The sequence below is a fragment of the Pseudophryne corroboree genome, chromosome 6 (assembly GCF_028390025.1).
Source record: "Pseudophryne corroboree isolate aPseCor3 chromosome 6, aPseCor3.hap2, whole genome shotgun sequence".
NCBI classification, from domain to species: domain Eukaryota; kingdom Metazoa; phylum Chordata; class Amphibia; order Anura; family Myobatrachidae; genus Pseudophryne; species Pseudophryne corroboree.
The window spans coordinates 830,296,624-830,317,629 of record NC_086449.1 but is presented as its reverse complement, the minus strand read 5'-3'; the positions used below and the strand labels follow the sequence as shown (position 1 = coordinate 830,317,629).

The 21,006-nt window shown below is 46.5% G+C and overlaps 1 protein-coding gene across 1 annotated transcript in view; it reads left to right on the top strand.

The window, feature by feature from the left end:
- The window catches only part of LOC134933848 (uncharacterized), a 316,847-nt gene that overhangs the window by 55,798 nt on the left and 240,043 nt on the right, over nucleotides 1-21,006 (top strand). The window lies entirely within an intron of this gene.

Genomic DNA, 21,006 nt, shown 5'->3' with positions numbered 1-21,006 from the left:
CGAGTGCATTGAAGGATCGACACCCTTTTTGGCTTTAACGGGTCCCTGACCAAGTTCTGGAGTTCCTGGGCCTTTTCCATCGAGAGAAAAACCCTTTTCTGTTCCGTGTCTAAAATCATGCCTAAGAAAGGCAATCGGGTCATTGGAACCAACTGTGACTTTGGTAGATTGAGAATCCAGCCGTGGTGCTGCAACATCCTCAGGGAGAGCGATACGCTGTTCAGCAACTGTTCTCTCAATCTCACTTTTATTAGATCGTCCAAGTACGGGATAATTGTGACTCCCTGCTTGCGCAGGAGCACCATTATTTCCGCCATTACCTTGGTGAAAATACTCGGGGCCGTGGAAAGCCCAAGCGGCAACGTCTTAAATTGGTAATGACAATCCTGTACAGCAAATCTCAGGAACGCCTGATGAGAAGGATATATGGGGACATGAAGGTATGCATCCTTTATGTCCAGGGACACCATATAATCCCCCACCTCCAGGCTGGCGATGACCGCTCTCAGCGATTCCATCTTGAATTTGAACCTTTTGAAGTATAGGTTTAAGGATTTTAAATTCAGAATGGGTCTGACAGAACCGTCCGGTTTCGTGACCACAAACAGGGTTGAGTAGTACCCCATCCCCTGTTGAAGCAGGGGAACGCTGACCACCACTTGTTGAAGACACAGTTTTTGAATTGCATTTAAAACTACCTCCCTCTCTGGGGAAGAAGCTAGTAGGGCCGATTTGAAAAACCGGCGAGGAGGCACCTCTTCGAATTCCAGCTTGTAACCCTGGGAAACAATGTCTATTGCCCAGGGGTTGTCAAAGTCGAAAAATATCATGATTCACAATGCCTTGTACTAACCTCAATTCACATGCCTGCTGCTCGTGCACCCACTCCCCCGTGCGTACGCATCCCCTCAGGTTGCGTAAGGGACGCTCCGACGTCTCCTGCGCATGGAGATGTGTATTTACGGCGGAGTTTGTAAGCGTCTAGCGAGCGACTCAATCGCAACATATTTAACCCATATAGTGTTTTATAGATAATATTCCCCTTAACAATGTCAGCAAGTATGTTTAGTGTAAACGGTTCGTGGACAGAGGGATTCCTCTTTGCATGATAGGAAGGGTCAGATAAAGGTTGAACGGTGGTGTCTAGTATCAAACTGTAGAGTATTTTAATAGTAACATTTCGGTGTTGGTTAGGAAGAGATTGCTCGCTCCTGCGCATAGTTATGTATAAAAGCAGTTTATAGACATTTACTGTATTTGCTGTTCATTATCCATGCGGCGGGAATCCTGAGGATACCTCCCTCCTGAGCAGTTGGAGAAAGACACAACCCACCTGTTCGAACCCACCTATGACCTTTTGTTATAATGCAGAGACACATTCCTGTGTCCAATGAACAATGAGATTATATACACAGCATACAGTAACAATGCAATGGTCCCTATAAAGACCACCATTGCTGGACCAGTCACTCACTCTCTGCAAGGTATTCACATTGAAGGCTGAGGGCTGGATCCAGGACACGCTTGCGAATCATTCCGACGTGTGTAAGTTCTCTGTAGCCATTTTGTTATCCTTAGTGTTTGCCATTTATTCTCTTTCTGTTTGCTCGTGTTTGCGATCGTATGCTATTGTTCACATTATTCCTTGTTATTCTGTTTAGATTTTGATGTTAGTTTTGTAGTGTATAAGCTGTATTGTTTTCCCCTTTTTATACTAAAAGAATCATCCAGGAAGGTGTTGGAACCTGAGTGGTTGTTAAATCCATATCAGGTCTTGTATATTTCACCATTTACTTTAAAGGGTTTCTGAGTGTCTCAATCGCTCAAACAGCTTTCATATTATCAAGGTCAATAAGCGTTACATCATTGGAGTATTACAGTACTAAGCTTTACAGTATAAGCATACCCTTACAGCGTGTTGTTAATAAGGTTTACTGTGTATCATTCAGTGAGCGTCTGTGCCGCTCGTGTCCCACTCTCACGGCACAGCGTCCGCTACGCCAATAAGCGTAGCATTATGGTACTCGGGCTGCCTATAGCGTGCTCGATACTAAGCGTAAGCCCGTGAGCGTACGTGTCGCTCGTGCGTCGCGCCCACGGCCTTGCGTCTGCTACGCTAAGTGCGTACACTTACGGTACTCCGTGCGCCAATTGCGTACTTAGTCCATAATAAGTATATAGCTTATGTTCAAAGGATATATTTGACTTTATCAATCGGGGGCATCGTCCGGGCCTCCTCATATCCGCAACCAAGCGGAACCAGGCAGACTTTATCCATCAGCAAAGGGCGGGAAGGTAGTATCCCCTGTTAGCCGTTTGGTGGTTGGGGATACGGTAGTGCTGATCAGATAAGCGTCTGCTCCGCTTGGTTTGTAGGGATGTTGGTGGGATCCGGAACCGAAAGGTAAGAACGTTAAGCTATTGTCTTTTAAAACTGTTTTAATTTCTGTTTGGTGCAAATTGCGCACGCAACACAAGCACACACCTGTATTTTCATTTGTGTATTTTCACATATCTACCTTTCCGTTTGCCATTTGCATTGATCACGTGCTGAGAAAATTTGTTGCTATTTTAGATAAAAGTAAAGAGTTATACTTAAGGGAGTAATTGTGAAAACACGCACGCAGCCTGACCCAGTTATAAAGGTTATACAGGAGATACTGTGTGGTGCTTGGTAAATGATTATAGTTAAATATCGTTTGCATTTATAGAAGCGTGTTATTTGTGTTACTGCGGACGTATCCGGCCTGTGTACACGTGTCTCTGACCGAGTGCGAGACAGCGTATGTGACGCAAAGGCCTACACACGTAGCGTATATTACGCAACGTGCATACAGAAACGCCCACTAGATACAAATCACACGATAGCATTGTTTTAGTAGGCGATACGGAAGCCACGTGATAATAGCACAAATTTGTTCAGTTTCCAAAATTTCGTTTAAAGATCCTTCTCTCGTTGCATCTCCTCTGGGATTAGCCTGCGTTACTTGAATGAAAGAAATTTCCTGTACAGAAAAATCAAAGTACATATGAAGTGAAAGAGCGTATGTATGCAAGTAAAGTTTTCTTTGGTGTGAACCTTGGAAAAATCGAGATCTCGTAGAAGGATACCCGTGAAGTGAACACGTGGTGGCGTGGGAGAAGGCCATCTCACGATAAAAGTGAATAAGGTAAAAGGAGCAATTAGTGTTACAGCAGACCAGAAGGTCCGCGAAAGTCAGAAAGCCGTTAAAAGTACCTATACGAAGTTTCTGAAGACCCTGACTTAAGAAAGGTCAGAGGTAGTGAGCGCAGCCCCGGGGGTTGGCGCAGTACCCATATAGGCCTGTTTTGAAAATACGCTTCGGCTGAAGGTTTCGCAGCCTAAACAACCGATTCCGCTGGTCATTCGGCGGATAAGTAATAGTTACTTATACGCAGGGCGACTGTACCGCATGTAATTGTGTGCATTAGTTGTTTACCTTGATACCCATTACGCAGTTTGCGTACGCTTTGCGGGATCATAAACGCTATTTGTACACTTTAACGTGATTTGTGTCGGTTTTTTTTATTTTAAGGGAGGTTCGCTGATCACTCAGGAATTCTCCAGCAACTGATACTTACTGGGGAGGGTAGCATACTCCCACACGCCCCAGTAAATAGAGGTTACACAGGGGCCCTGGGTTGGGTACGCCAGTGCTGAAGCAGTGTGTGGGCGTATTGGTCGACGTGGGCGAGAGTGGGTGAAGGCACTCGTTGAACTTTCACCGTCGCCTTACCTCTGGGAACGTGGTTTTTGTAGGAATTCGCTGAGAAGGCAATACCTGCAAAGAATGGGGGCCAGTTGCTCAAGTAAGGGATGATCAACCAAGGTTCAGGTTGATATAATTCTGCGGCCAATAGGGTCGGCGAGGTACGTAATGTGTGAAAAATATGGATCACACGCAGAGGTTTTATGTAATGAGTGGGAACGTATGACTGAACGATGGGGAGAAGTTTCCCAGGGTAGGCAGTTTTAATCCTGAGGTTTTGCAAAATTTAAGGAGAAGGATATGTCTGATAAAATCCGGGAAGCAACGGATTAGACATTATGATTATTTACAGTTATGGCAACAGGAAGGTGAGATACAATGGCTCAAGCAGCTGGTTCCAATCCTATCAAGAAACTGATAGCTACCGCACCACAACCACCATACATAACAGGAGAGAAAATGGCATACTGGTATATGATAACAGTGCACTTAATAAATGTATTAATGATAAGAGTAAAGTAGATAAGTGTATTGATGCTAATGCTAACCCGTGCAAATTGTATCCCATTTTAAACTTCCCCCAGGACTACGACCAGGAAGATGAGCCTACCACAATATCGGCACTCTCTCTAGCAGCCACCATACGAGAGACTACAGTGGGCACGGCCCAACCAGTAAGAGGAGTAGCAAAGGCCCCTAATGGAGGGACAGGTGAGGTCGTGTCGGCAGGTAAGTACGGCACTGTACATTACGCAGAAACAATTACACCACACATTGTAGAATCAACCCAGAGTGATGTGATTGAACTTAATCCTGTCAGGGTAATTGCAGTCCCAAATAGAAAAACTGACGCATCGGGAGTCACTCCCGTCAGGAACATTGCAATGCATTGTCCCTTTTCCCGGACAGAATTAAGAACAATGACGTCTGAATTTCCTGATCCTAGGAAAGATCTAGTTGCAAGCCAAAGATTCATTAGAGAACTAGGTAACTCCGCAGAACCCAATAACAAAGATTGGCGGACATTGCTGAGGGCATGTTTGGCCCCCAATATCGACTCTGCGAGATTTATCACTGATTGTAGGTTAGATGAAGAGGTACCTCTCACTGACAAGTACAATCAGGACAATGTAAAACGTATCAACCTGCAGTTAGGAGTATATTTCCCAGCTGTTGTCAAGTGGAACAAAATAGTCTCCATGAGACAAAAAGAAGGTGAAATGGCTTCTGATTATTTCCATCGGGAACTGCAGGAAATGGCTAGGTATACAGGAATAGAGGACATTAAGACAAATGTGCACCATAGGGAAGTAGCAGTTTGTGTTAATGGATGGTTTAAAGGAAGTGTTGAGAACGAGGGTATAGACCACTCAACCAAATTGGCGAGGTATGTCGTGGCTGCTTTGAGAGAGACCGCTCTTGAGCATGATCGGAACATCATGAGACACAGGGAGTCACAGGGCGATAAGTTGATGGCAGTAAGTATACCAGCCCTTACAACAAAGCCACTTCAGCCTAAGCCCCAGACCCCTGTGGGTAAGTCAAATGTGATAACATGTTATAACTGTCACAGAGAGGGACATATTGTACGGAATTGTATGTTTAATGACCCACATAAGGTATACCAAACCCCTAGACCACGACATGACACACGTAATTGGGATCAGGGACCAAAGAGACGGAGTTATGAGCCACATGCAGGGGAAACAAGACTGTACCCACCAAAAAGAGACTGGCAAGTCTCTGACAATTCCCAGTTACCCCCTTCACATGTTGTAGTTGCCAGCGCGCTGCGGGGAGGTCACCACATACAATAGGGGTGGGGCCACACCTGTAGTCTGCAGCCAGTGAAATTAATTGCGAGCCTTGGAAGTGAACCCGAGGTCACAATTGATGTAGCTGGTAGATCTCTACCTTTCCTTGTAGATACGGGGGCGGCCAGGTCAGTGATAAATTTGACGGTGGGTATGAAGACCACTGGTAAAATGATTCCAGCCATGGGAGTAACAGGAGTAGTACAACACTACCCTTTAAGCAAACCAGCAGAGATTATGATAGGGCCTTTGCAGACCAAGCACTCCTTTTTGCTAGCTGCATCGGCTCCGACTAATCTACTTGGGAGAGATTTACTGTGCAAAATGGGGTGCGTCATATATTGTACTCCTGAAGGTGTGTTCTTAGATATACCCGAGAATCAGGCTCAGGAAGTGCAGGATATGCTAGACTCCCCACAAAGGTTAATGACGCATACTGCTGTTACAGATAGGTGTCCATCCAAGGTAGAGGAAATGATTTCCCAGATACCGGAGTCACTTTGGACCAAGGATGGACAAGACACTGGATTAATGGCAAATGTAGCTTCTGTAGTAGTTCAAGTAAAAGATGGTAGGATAGCTCCAAAAATCCCACAGTATCCTCTGAAGCCAGAGGTGGAGTTTGGAGTTTACCCAGTAATAGAGCGCTTGCTACAACAGGGCATTCTGGTTAGGACGTCCAGCACTGCCAATAGTCCCATCTTCCCTGTGAAAAAGAGCGGGGGGAGGGGTTACAGGCTAGTGCAGGATCTAAGGGGGATCAACAAAATAGTGGAGAGCCAAATCCCTGTAGTGCCTGAGAATGCTGATATTGATTACCTTATTAAACACTCTAAAAGGTTAAGAGACTTTGTACGCTATTGGAGTATGTAGTACCGTAAGGGTACGCACTTTGCATCACAGACGTTCAGCCGTGGATAAGACGCACGAGCGGCACGTTCGCTTGCGTAGAGGCAAGCACGCTATAGGCTGCCGACTACCGTAATGATACGCTAACAGCGTAGCGGACGTTCGAGACCACGAGGAGATCACGAGCGGCGCAGACGCTCACAAGATGACAATCAGTAAACCTTGTATGTAACACACAGAAAGGATATTCTTATGCTGTAAACCTTGTACTAAAACACTGTAGCGGTATAACGCTGTTTAACCTTGTTAATACTAAAGCTGTATGAGCGATTGAGACGCTCCTATTACCCCTTGCAGTATAATGAACACACAATACCGTGCTAAGGATCCAACACCTTTTACTAACAAGAGTCTTAAGTTATTTTGAAAAAGAGAAACAGTTCACAAGTCATACGCTACAAACTAACATATAATTCTAACAGAGTATCTAGACAGTAATATACACAATAGAGAACGATCGCATTACAAATACATAGACTAAGTGTGAATGGCTAACAATATACGGGTAACAAAGTGGCAACAGAGAAACATACCATACGGGGAACACTCGCAGGCGCAACCGGAATCCAGTCCTCCAATTATCAGCGATAACTGTTGAAGAGAGAGTACTGGCTGGCCTGGGGACGGTGACCCTTATATACACTACACACAATACAGTACAATGGTCCCTATATTCTTATTGTTCATTGGACACAGGAATTCGTCTTCGCATTATAACAAAAGGTCATAGGTTGATTCATACAGGTGGGCTGTGACTATTTCCAACTGCTCAGGTGGGTGGGAAACTAGGTTTCCCGCCGCATGGATAATAGAGTGCAAATAATAGTAAAAGTACATAAACTTCTTATGTCCATAACTATTCGCACAAGCGATTAATTCGCTTCAAACCAACACCGGAATATTGCTAATTAAATACTCTTCCGATGGATACTAAACACCACTGTGTAACCCCTGTCTGACCCTTCGTATCAAACAAAGAGGGATCTCTTTGTCTATGAACATGCTACATTAACTAAACTTTCAGATTCTATCAAAGGGACCATAATCTACAAAATACATTATATGGTTAAATTATGTAACGATTGAGTTGCACGCTAGACGCGCATAAACTCTACCGTAAATGCGCATACCGTGCACCTGCGGGTGCACGCAACGGCGAGTATGCGCACGCACGGCAGGGCTCATGAACGTGCAGCAGGCACTCGCATGAGGTGCAAATATGGCAACGTGTGGAGTGATATTTTTCTGACTTTGACATGCCAAATCCAGCTGTCATACTTATGCAAATCCCTCCCACTGCAAAATTTTTCACTGTGATTGACCTCTGCTCCGCTTTCTTCTCGGTTCCTCTGCACCCTGACAGCCAATACTTGTTTGCATTCACATACAGAGGAGTACAGTACACCTGGACTTGCTTACCACAAGTTTTCATTGAAAGCCCAAGTATTTTCTCACAGGCTTTGCATGACTGTTTACAGTCCTTTCAACCTGAGAGCGGATCAGTATTAATTAGAGATGAGCGGGTTCGGTTCCTCGGTTAACCCGAGCGCGCCCGAACGTCAGCATCCAGCTGTCGGATTCTCGCGAGACTCGGATTCTATATAAGGATCCGCGCATCGCCGCCATTTTCACACGTGCATTGAGATTGATAGGGAGAGGACGTGGCTGGCGTCCTCTCCGTTTAGATTAGACACTTGAGTTGATTGATTTACTAATTTTGGGGAGCATTAGGAGGAGTACTACTCAGTACAGTGCAGCAGAGTTTTGCTGATAGTGTGACCACCAGTTTAATTTTAATCCGTTCTCTGCCTGAAAAAAAACGATAGTCACATACCATATCTGTGCTCAGCCTGAGCAGCCTCAGTGTGCTGCATGTTATATCATCTATGTATGTAGAATATAATTAATTATCTGACTGTGCTGAGTGCTCACTGCCAGTGCTCACACAGCTTAATTGTGGGGGAGACTGGGGAGCAGTTATAGCAGGAGTACAGTGCACACTTTTGCTGCCAGTGTGACCACTGAGACTGACCACCAGTATATTGTCTTCCTGAAAAAGTTAAACAAACACTCCTGTGGTGTTTTTTTTATTTTTATTCTATAAACGCATTCTGCTGACAGTGTCCAGCAGTTCCGTCATTCATTATATTATATAAATATTTACCTGCAGTAGTGTTATATTTTTTTTGTTCCTCTCCATCATCTTTATCATCTCTATATTAGCAGACGCAGTACGGTAGTCCACGGCTGTGGCTACCTCTGTGTCGTCAGTGCTCGTCCATAATTGTATACCTACCTGTGGTGGTTTTTTTTTTCTATCTTCTTCATACTAGTAGTTCAGCAGTCTGCTGACAGTGTCCAGCAGGTCCGTCATTATATTATATATACCTGCAGTAGTGATATATATATATATCTTTTTTATATCATTATCTCTATACTAGCAGACACAGTATGGTAGTCCACGCTGTAGCTACCTCTGTGTCGTCAGCGCTCGTCCATAATTGTATACCTGCATGTGGTTGTGTTTTTTTTTCTATCTTCTTCATACTAGTAGTTCAGCAGTCTGCTGACAGTGTCCAGCAGGTCCGTCATTATATTATATTATATATACCTGCAGTAGTGATATATATATATTTTTATATCATTATCATCTCTATACTAGCAGACGCAGTACGGTAGTCCACGGCTGTAGCTACCTCTGTGTCGTCAGTGCTCGTCCATAATTGTATACCTACCTGTGGTGGGTTTTTTTTTCTATCTTCTTCATACTAGTAGTTCAGCAGTCTGCTGACAGTGTCCAGCAGGTCCGTCATTATATTATATATACCTGCAGTAGTGCTATATATATATTTTTTATATCATTATCATCTCTATACTAGTAGACGCAGTACGGTAGTCCACGGCTGTAGCTACTTCTGTGTCAGTGCTCGTCCATAATTGTATACCTACCTGTGGTGGGTTTTTTTTTTCTATCTTCTTCATACTAGTAGTTCAGCAGTCTGCTGACAGTGTCCAGCAGGTCCGTCATTATATTATATATACCTACAGTAGTGATATATATTTTTTCTCTGACGTCCTAGTGGATGCTGGGAACTCCGTAATGACCATGGGGATAGCGGCTCCGCAGGAGACTGGGCACAAAAATAAAGCTTTAGGACTACCTGGTGTGCACTGGCTCCTCCCCCTATGACCCTCCTCCAAGCCTCAGTTAGATTTTTGTGCCCGGCCGAGAAGGGTGCACACTAGGGGCTCTCCTGAGCTTCTTAGTGAAAGTTTAGTTTTAGGTTTTTTATTTTCAGTGAGACCTGCTGGCAACAGGCTCACTGCATCGAGGGACTAAGGGGAGAAGAAGCGAACCTGCCTGCTTGCAGCCAGCTTGGGCTTCTTGGCTACTGGACACCATTAGCTCCAGAGGGACTGAACACAGGCCCAGCCTCGGAGTCCGGTCCCAGAGCCGCGCCGCCGGCCCCCTTACAGAGCCAGAAGCAAGAAGAGGTCCGGAAAATCGTCGGCAGAAGACATCAGTCTTCACCAAGGTAACGCACAGCACTGCAGCTGTGCGCCATTGCTCCTCATACACACCTCACACTGCGGTCACTGAGGGTGCAGGGCGCTGGGGGGGCACCCTGAGCAGCAATAAAAACACCTTGGCTGGCAAACATACATCACATATAACCCCCAGGGCTATATGGATGTATTTTAACCCCTGCCAGAATCCATAAAAATGCGGGAGAAAAGTCAGTGAAAAAGGGGCGGAGCCTATCTCCTCAGTACACTGGCGCCATTTTCTCTCACAGCTCCGTTGGAGGGAAGCTCCCTGGCTCTCCCCTGCAGTTACTACACTACAGAAAGGGGTTAAAAAAAGAGAGGGGGGCACTAATTAGGCGCAGTATTAATAAAACAGCAGCTATAAGGGGAAAAACACTTCTATAAGGTTATCCCTGTATATATATAGCGCTCTGGTGTGTGCTGGCATACTCTCCCTCTGTCTCCCCAAAGGGCTAGTGGGGTCCTGTCCTCTATCAGAGCATTCCCTGTGTGTGTGCTGTGTGTCGGTACGATTGTGTCGACATGTATGAGGAGGAAAATGGTGTGGAGGCGGAGCAATTGCCTGTAATGGAGAAGTCACCCCCTAGGGAGTCGACACCTGAGTGGCTGAGCTTATGGAAGGAATTACGTGACAGTGTCAGCTCTTTACAAAAGATTGATGACAGGAGACAGCCGGCTACTCAGCCTGTGCCTGTCCAGGCGTCTCAAAAGCCATCAGGGGCTCTAAAACGCCCGTTACCTCAGATGGCAGATACAGACGCCGACGCGGATACTGACTCCAGTGTCGACGATTAAGAGACGAATGCGACTTCCAGTAGGGCCACACGTTACATGATTGAGGCTATGGAAAATGTTTTACATATTTCTGATAATACCAGTACCACTAAAAAGGGTATTATGTTTGGTGAGAAAAAACTGCCTGTAGTTTTTCCTGCATCTGAGGAATTAAATTAAGTGTGTGATGATGCGTGGGTTTCCCCCGATAAAAACTGTTAATTCCTAAAAAGTTATTAGCATCATACCCCTTCCCGCCAGAGGATAGGGCACGTTGGGAAACACCCCCTAGGGTGGATAAAGCGCTTACACGCTTGTCTAAACAGGTGGCACTACCGTCCCCGGATACGGCCGCCCTTAAGGAACCTGCTGACAGAAAGCAGGAAAATATCCGAAAATGTATATACACTCACACGGGTGTGATACTGCGACCAGCAATCGCCTCAGCCTGGATGTGCAGTGCTGGGGTGGCTTGGTCGGATTCCCTGACTGACAATATTGATACCCTAGATAGGGACAGTATATTACTGACTATAGACCATTTAAAAGATGCATTTCTATATATACACGTGATGCACAGAGGGATATTTGCCGACTGGCATCAAGAGTAAGTGCGCTGTCCATTTCTGCCAGAAGATGGTTATGGACAAGACAGTGGTCAGGTGATGCTGATTCCAAAAGGCATATGGAAGTATCGCCTTATAAAAGGGAGGAGTTATTTGGCGTAGGTCTAACAGACCTGGTGGCCATGGCAACGGCTGGGAAATCCACATTTTTACCCCAGGTAGCCTCTCAACATAAGTAGACGCCGTATTATCAGGCGCAGTCCTTTCGGCCCCATAAGGGCAAGCGGGCAAAAGGCTCATTTCTGCCCCGTGGCAGAGGGAGAGGAAAAAGGCTGCAGCAAACAGCCAGTTCCCAGGAACAGAAGCCCTCTCCCGTTTCTGCCAAGTCCTCAGCATAACGCTGGGGCTTTACAAACGGACTCAGGCACGGTGGGGGCCCGTCTCAAGATTTTCAGCGCGCAGTGGGCTCACTCACAGGTGGACCCCTGGATCCTTCAGGTGGTATCTCAGGGGTACAAATTGGAATTCGAGACGTCTCCCCTTCGCCATTTCCTAAAGTCTGCTTTACCGACGTCTCCCTCCGACAGGGAGGCGGTATTGGAAGCCATTCACAAGCTGTATTCCCAGCAGGTGATAATCAAGGTACCCCTCCTGCAACAGGGAAAGGGGTATTATTCCACGCTGTTTGTGGTACCGAAGCCGGACGGCTCGGTGAGACCTATTTTAAATCTGAAATCCTTGAACACTTACATACAAAGGTTCAAATTCAAGATGGAGTCACTCAGAGCGGTGAGTGCGAACCTGGAAGAAGCGGATTATATGGTGTCTCTGGACATCAAGGATGCTTATCTCCATGTCCCAATTTACCCTTCTCACCAAGGGTACCTCAGGTTTGTGGTACAGAACTATCAGTTTCAGACGCTGCCGTTTGGTTTGTCCACGGCACCCCTGGTCTTTACCAAAGTAGTGGCCGAAATGATGATACTCCTTCGAAGGAAGGGAGTTTTTAGTTATCCCTTACTTGGACGATCTCCTGATAAGGGCAAGATCCAGGGAACAGTTGGTAGTCGGGGTAGCACTATCTCAAGTAGTGTTGCGGCAGCACGGTTGGATTCTCAATATTCCAAAATCGCAGCTGATCCCGACGACACGTCTTCTATTCCTAGGGATGATCCTGGACACAGTCCAGAAAAAGGTGTTTCTCCCGGAGGAGAAAGCCAGGGAGTTATCCGAACTAGTCAGAAACCTCCTAGAACCAGGCCAAGTGTCAGTGCATCAGTACACAAGGGTCCTGGGAAAAATGGTGGCTTCCTACGAAGCAATTCCATTCGGCAGATTCCACGCAAGAACTTTCCAGTGGGACCTGCTGGACAAATGGTCCGGATCGCATCTTCAGATGCATCAGCGGATAACCCTGTCACCAAAGACAAGAGTGTCTCTCCTGTGGTGGTTGCAGAGTGCTCATCTTCTAAAGGGCAGCAGATTCGGCATTCAGGACTGGGTCCTGGTGACCACGGATGCCAGCCTGCGAGGCTGGGGAGCAGTCACACAGGGAAGAAATTTCCAGGGCTTGTGGTCAAGCCTGGAGACATCACTTCACATAAATATCTTGGAGCTAAGGGCCATTTACAATGCCCTAAGCCAAGCAAGACCTCTGCTTCAAGGTCAGCCGGTGCTGATCCAGTCGGACAACATCACGGCAGTCACCCACATAAACAGACAGGGCGGCACAAGAAGCAGGAGGGCAATGGCAGAAGCTGCAAGGATTTTTCGCTGGGTGGAAAATCATGTGATAGCATTGTCAGCAGTGTTCATTCCGGGAGTGGACAACTGGGAAGCAGACTTCCTCAGCAGGCACGACCTCCACCCAGGAGAGTGGGGACTTCACCCAGAAGTCTTCCACATGATTGTAAACCGTTGGGAAATAGCAAAGGTGGACATGATGGCGTCCCGCCTAAACAAAAAATTGGACAGGTATTGCGCCAGGTCAAGGGACCCTCAGGCAATAGCTGTGGACGCTCTGGTAACACCGTGGGTATACCAGTCAGTGTAGGTGTTCCCTCCTCTTCCTCTCATACCAAAAGTACTGAGAATTATAAGACGGAGGGGAGTAAGAACTATACTCGTGGCTCCGGATTGGCCAAGAAGGACTTGGTACCCGGAATTTCAAGAGATGCTCACGGAGGACCTGTGGCCTCTACCTCTAAGAAGGGACCTGCTCCAGCAAGGACCCTGTCTATTCCAAGACTTACCGCGGCTGCGTTTGACGGCAGGGCGGTTGAACGCCGGATCCTGAAGGAAAAAGGCATTCCGGATGAAGTCATCCCTACCCTGATCAAAGCCAGGAAGGATGTAACCGCAAAACATTATCACCGCATTTGGCGAAAATATTTTGCGTGGTGCGAGGCCAGTAAGGCCCCGATGGAGGAATTTCAACTAGGTCGATTCCTGCATTTCCTGCAAACAGGAGTGTCTATGGGCCTATGGGTACATTAAGGTTCAAATTTTGGCCCTGTCAATTTTCTTCCAGAAAGAACTAGCTTCAGTTCCTGAAGTTCAGACGTTTGTAAAAGGGGATTTGTATGGTTCCTATGTAGTACAGGAGCCAAAAGAGAAAGAAAGACTACACGTCTTTCCTGGGGCACTCTTCTGTCTTAGTTAGTGTCGTATGGAAATGTTAAAAAATTACTTTTATTGAAATTCCTCTTAAAATATGGAGGCTCTGAGGCAAACAAGTATATAGTCGTAGATAAGAAAAAAAGAAATAGATGGTGTTGCTGTATCTTAATTCAAGGATAATCCAAAAGATTGCGTGCAAATTGATTGAATAAGAAGATACAGATCACCAAAGAAATGTACAATTAAATATTCTGCTCCGTTTAAGCAAAAATATGTGTTCACATATGTGTCTCTCAGATATTGATGGTAGAAAGGTTCTGAAATAAGTGAAATTTCTCTTAAATATGATCTCAGAACCAGTTGTGAGCATAATCTTATGAGATTACTCACGCTGGGCTCACCATGGTCATTATAGTGGGGTATCAGTTATTACTGGATTATAGTAAATATTGACTGGTACCTGGGCTCCAGGTCTGTTTGCTGGTGGCAGGTTTGTAAAAGGGGTACTGCATATACAGCCTCCTTCTGTGCCTCCAGTGGCACCTTGGGATCTCAATGTAGTTTTGGGGTTCCTAAAGTCACATTGGTTTGAACCACTTGAATCTGTGGAGTTAAAATATCTCACATGGAAAGTGGTCATGCTGTTGGCCCTGGCCTCGGCCAGGCGCGTGTCAGAATTGGCGGCTTTATCCTGTAAAAGCCCTTATCTGATCTTCCATTCAGACAGGGCGGAATTGAGGACTCGTCCTCATTTTCTCCCTAAGGTGGTTTCAGCGTTTCGTCTGAACAAACCTATTGTGGTACCTGCGGCTACTAGTGACTTGGAGGACTCCAAGTTGTTGGACGTAGTCAGGGCCCTGAAAATATGTTTCCAGGATGGCTGGAGTCAGAAAATCTGACTCGCTGTTTATCCTGTATGCACCCAACAAGCTGGGTGCTCCTGCTTCTAAGCAGACTATTGCTCGTTGGATTTGTAATACAATTCAGCTTGCACAATCTGTGGCAGGCGTGCCACAGCCAAAATCTGTAAAAGCCCATTCCACAAGGAAGGTGGGCTCATCTTGGGCGGCTGCCCGAGGGGTCTCGGCTTTACAGCTTTGCCGAGCAGCTACTTGGTCAGGGACAAACACGTTTGCTAAATTCTACAAATTTGATACCCTGGCTGAGGAGGACCTGGAGTTCTCTCATTCGGTGCTGCAGAGTCATCCGCACTCTCCCGCCCGTTTGGGAGCTTTGGTATAATCCCCATGGTTCTTACGGAGTTCCCAGCATCCACTAGGACGTCAGAGAAAATAAGAATTTACTTACCGATAATTCTATTTCTCGTAGTCCGTAGTGGATGCTGGGCGCCCATCCCAAGTGCGGATTGTCTGCAATACTTGTACATAGTTATTGTTAACTAAATCGGGTTATTGTTGTTGTGAGCCATCTAACCAGAGGCTCCTCTGTTATCATGCTGTTAACTGGGTTCAGATCACAAGTTGTACGGTGTGATTGGTGTGGCTGGTATGAGTCTTACCCAGGATTCATAAATCCTTCCTTATTGTGTACGCTCGTCCGGGCACAGTATCCTAACTGAGGCTTGGAGGAGGGTCATAGGGGGAGGAGCCAGTGCACACCAGGTAGTCCTAAAGCTTTACCTTTGTGCCCAGTCTCCTGCGGAGCCGCTATCCCCATGGTCCTTACGGAGTTCCCAGCATCCACTACGGACTACGAGAAATAGAATTATCGGTAAGTAAATTCTTATTTTTTCTATATCATTAATTATCATCTCTATACTAGCAGACGCATTACGGTAGTCCACGGCTGTAGCTACCTCTGTGTCATCAGTCACTCGTCCATCCATAAGTATACTAGTATCCATCCATCTCCATTGTTTACCTGAGGTGCCTTTTAGTTGTGCCTATTAAAATATGGAGAACAAAAATGTTGAGGTTCCAAAAATAGGGAAAGATCAAGATCCACTTCCACCTCGTGCTGAAGCTGCTGCCACTAGTCATGGCCGAGTCGATGAAATTCCATCAACGTCGTTTGCCAAGGCCGATGCCCAATGTCATAGTACAGAGCATGTAAAATCCAAAACACCAAATATCAGTAAAAAGAGGACTAAAAAATCTAAAATAAAATAATCATCGGAGAAGCGTAAACTTGCCAATATGCCATTTACCACACGGAGTGGCAAGGAACGGCTGAGGCCCTGGCCTATGTTCATGGCTAGTGGTTCAGCTTCACATGAGGATGGAAGCACTCAGCCTCTCGCTAGAAAAATGAAAAGACTTAAGCTGGCAAAAGCACAGAAAAGAACTGTGCGTTCTTCGAAATCACAAATCCACAAGGAGAGTCCAACTGTGTTGTTTGCGATGCCTGACCTTCCCAACACTGGACGTGAAGAGCATGCGCCTTCCACCATTTGCACGCCCCCTGCAAGTGCTGGAAGGAGCACCCACAGTCCAGTTCCTGATAGTCAGATTGAAGATGTCAGTGTTGAAGTACACCAGGATGAGGAGGATATGGGTGTTGCTGGCGTTGGGGAGGAAATTGACAAGGAGGATTCTGGTGGTGAGGTGGTTTGTTTAAGTCAGGCACCCGGGAAGACACCTGTAGTCCGTGGGAGGAATATGGCCATTGACATGCCTGGTGAAAATACCAAAAAAATCAGCTCTTCGGTGTGGAAGTATTTCAACAGAAATGCGGACAACAGGTGTCAAGCCGTGTGTTGCCTTTGTCAAGCTGTAATAAGTAGGGATAAGGACGTTAACCACCTCGGAACATCCTCCCTTATACGTCACCTGCAGCGCATTCATCATAAGTCAGTGACAAGTTAAAAAACTTTGGGCGACAGCAGAAGCAGTCCACTGACCACTAAATCCCTTCCTCTTGTAACCAAGCTCACGCAAACCACCCCACCAACTCCCTCAGTGTCAATTTCCTCCTTCCCCAGGAATGCGAATAGTCCTGCAGGCCATGTCACTGGCAATTCTGACGAGTCCTCTCCTGCCTGGGATTCCTCCGATGCATCCTTGAGTGTAACGCCTACTGCTGCTGGCGCTGCTGTTGTTGCTGCTGGGAGTCGATGGTCATCCCAGAGGGGAAGTCGTAAGACCACTTTTACTACTTCCACCAGGCAATTGACTGTCCAACAGTCCTTTGCGAGGAAGATGAAATATCACAGCAGTCATCCTGCTGCAAAGCGGATAACTGAGGCCTTGGCATCCTGGGCGGTGAGAAACGTGGTTCCGGTATCCATCATTACTGCAGAGCCAACTATAGATTTGATTGAGGTACTGTGTCCCCGGTACCAAATACCATCTAGGTTCCATTTCTCTAGGCAGGCGATACCGAAAATGTACACAGACCTCAGAAAAAGAGTCCTCAGTGTCCTAAAAAATGCAGTTGTACCCAATGTCCACTTAACCACGGACATGTGGACAAGTGGAGCAGGGCAGACTCAGGACTATATGACTGACAGCCCACTGGGTAGATGTATTGACTCCCGCCGCAAAAACAGCAGCGGCGGCACCAGTAGCAGCATCTCGCAAACGCCAACTCTTTCCTAGGCAGGCTACGCTTTGTATCACCGCTTTCCAGAATACGCACACAGCTGAAAACCTTTTACGGAAACTGAGGAAGATCATCGCAGAATGGCTTACCCCAATTGGACTCTCCTGTGGATTTGTGGCATCGGACAACGCCAGCAATATTGTGCGTGCATTTTATCTGGGCAAATTCCAGCGCGTCCCATGTTTTGCACATACCTTGAATTTGGTGGTGCAGAATTATTTAAAAAATGACAGGGGCGTGCAAGAGATGCTGTCGGTGGCCAGAAGAATTGCGGGACACTTTCGGCGTACATGCACCACGTACAGAAGACTGGAGCAACACCAAAAACGCCCGAACCTGCCCTGCCATCATCTGAAGCAAGAAGTGGTAACGAGGTGGAATTCAACCCTCTATATGCTTCAGAGGTTGGAGGAGCAGCAAAAGGCCATTCAAGCCTATACATCTGACCACTATATAGGAGGTGGAATGCACCTGTCTCAAGCGCAGTGGAGAATGATTTCAACGTTGTGCAAGGTTCTGCAACCTTTTGAACTTGCCACACGTGAAGTCAGTTCAGACACTGCCAGCCTGAGTCAGGTCATTCCCCTCATCAGGCTTTTGCAGAAGAAGCTGGAGACATTGAAGGAGGAGCTAAGACAGAGCGATTCCGCTAGGCATGTGGGACTTGTGGATGGAGCCCTTCATTCGCTTAACCAGGATTCACGGGTGGTCAATCTGTTGAAATCAGAGCACTACATTTTGGCCACCGTGCTCGATCCTAGATTTAAAACCTACGTTGTATCTCTCTTTCCGGCAGACACAAGTCTGCAGGGGTTGAAAGACCTGCTGGTGAGAAAATTATCAAGTCAAGTGGAACTTGATCGGTCAACAGCTCCTCCTTCACATTCTCCCGCAATTGGGGGTGCGAGGAAAAGGCTCAGAATTCCGAGCCCACCCGCTGGCGGTGATGCAGGGCAGTCTGGAGCGACTGCTGATGCTGACATCTGGTCCGGACTGAAGGACCTGCCAACGATTACGGACATGTCGTCTACTGTCACTGCATATGATTCTCTCACCATTGAAAGAATGGTGGAGGATTATATGAGTGACCGCATCCAAGTAGGCACGTCAGACAGTCCGTACGTATACTGGCAGGAAAATGAGGCAATTTGGAGGCCCTTGCACAAACTGGCTTTATTCTACCTAAGTTGCCCTCCCACAAGTGTGTAATCCGAAAGTGTGTTTAGTGCCGCCGCTCACCTTGTCAGCAATCGGCGTACGAGGTTACTTCCAGAAAATGTGGAGAAGATGATGTTCATTAAAATGAATTATAATCAATTCCTCCGTGGAGACATTCACCAGCAGCAATTGCCTCCATAAAGTACACAGGGAGCTGAGATGGTGGATTCCAGTGGGGACGAATTGATAATCTGTGAGGAGGGGGATGTACACGGTGATGAATCGGAGGATGATGAGGAGGTGGACATCTTGCCTCTGTAGAGCCAGTTTGTGCAAGGAGAGATTAATTGCTTCTTTTTTGGTGGGGGTCCAAACCAACCCGTCATTTCAGTCACAGTCGTGTGGCAGACCCTGTCACTGAAATGATGGGTTGGTTAAAGTGTGCATGTCCTGTTTATACAACATAAGGGTGGGTGGGAGGGCCCAAGGACAATTCCATCTTGCACCTCTTTTTTCTTTAATTTTTCTTTGCGTCATGTGCTGTTTGGGGAGTGTTTTTTGGAAGGGCCATCCTGCGTGACACTGCAGTGCCACTCCTAGATGGGCCAGGTGTTTGTGTCGGCCACTAGGATCGCTTAGCTTACTCACACAGCTACCTCATTGCGCCTCTTTTTTTTCTTCTTTGCGTCATGTGCTGTTTAAGGGGTATTTTTTGGAAGGGCCATCCTGCGTGACACTGCAGTGCCACTCCTAGATGGGCCAGGTGTTTGTGTCGGCCACTAGGGTCGCTTAGCTTAGTCGTCACACAGCTACCTCATTGCGCCTCTTTTTTTCTTTACATCATGTGCTGTTTGGGGAGTATTTTTTGGAAGGGCCATCCTGCCTGACACTGCAGTGCCACTCCTAGATGGGCCAGGTGTTTGTGTCGGCCACTTGGGTCGCTTAGCTTAGCCATCCAGCGACCTCGGTGCAAATTTTAGGACTAAAAATAATATTGTGAGGTGTTCAGAATAGACTGAAAATTAGTGGAAATTATGGTTATTGAGGTTAATAATACTTTGGGATCAAAATGACCCCCAAATTCTATGATTTAAGCTGTTTTTTAGGGTTTTTTTGAAAAAAACACCCGAATCCAAAACACATCCGAATCCGACAAAAAAAATTTGGTGAAGTTTTGCCAAAACGCGTTCGAACCCAAAACACGGCCGCGGAACCGAACCCAAAACCCGAAAAATTTCCGGTGCACATCTCTAGTATTAATACAGTATGTAGACGACTTACTGCTGTGTTCTGATTCACTCGAATAATCCTTGAAAGACACGAAACAGCTTCTGTTTCATCTTTCTGATACGGGACACAAGGTTTCAAAGGATAAGTTGCAATTATGCCAGACCAAGGTAAAATATTTGGGACATTGTTTGACACGAGGACTGAGACACCTCACCGCTGATAGAATACAGGCGATTCGCGACATGACTCTGCCACAAACCCAGCAACAGATTTGCACTTTCCTAGGAATGTGTGGGTAACTGGATCCCAGGATTTTCCATACTAGCCTTACTTTTGCAAGAGATGGTCTCATCAAACAAACCAGATCGTATTTCACACACAGATGAGTCCGAATTGGCATTTGAGAGACTCAAACAGTGCCTAACGCAGGCACCAGCATTAGGTATGCCAGATTATGGGAAACCCTTTGAACTGTACGGTACGGAAAGTGCTGGGTGTGCGGCAGGTGTCTTAACCCAGAAGCATGGTGATGCCAGCAGGCCGGTAGCCTACTACAGCGCTCAGCTAGACACGGTAGCACGATCCCTCCCCACATGCTTGCGAAGTGTTGCAGCGATAGCATTGCTAGTGAGTAAAAGCGAAGATGTAGTGTTAGGACACAACCTGACCATCCATACACCTCATGCAGTGTCAGCCTTACTGAATTCTGCCCAAACCAGACACGTCTCATCTGCATGGTTTACAAGGTGGGAATTAGCACTAATGGCCCATGTAAACATCACCATAAGGAGATGCAGCGCACTAAATCCTGCAACGTATCTCCCAGGTGTGCCTGGACAGGCACAAAGGGTGGGGGATGAGAGTGATGGTGAAGGAGGATTTAGTACAGACACTGACACACATTATTGTATGGAATATTTGACCCAAAATTTCACTGCAAGGCCTGACATCAGTGACAACCCACTGGAAGGTTTAGACTTTACTTTCTACACTGACGGTAGTTGCCACAGACAGACAGACTCGGGAGACTTGTGTACTGGATACGAAGTCGTAGATGACAAAGGTACCATAGAAGCGGAGTCCCTGGGCCCACCT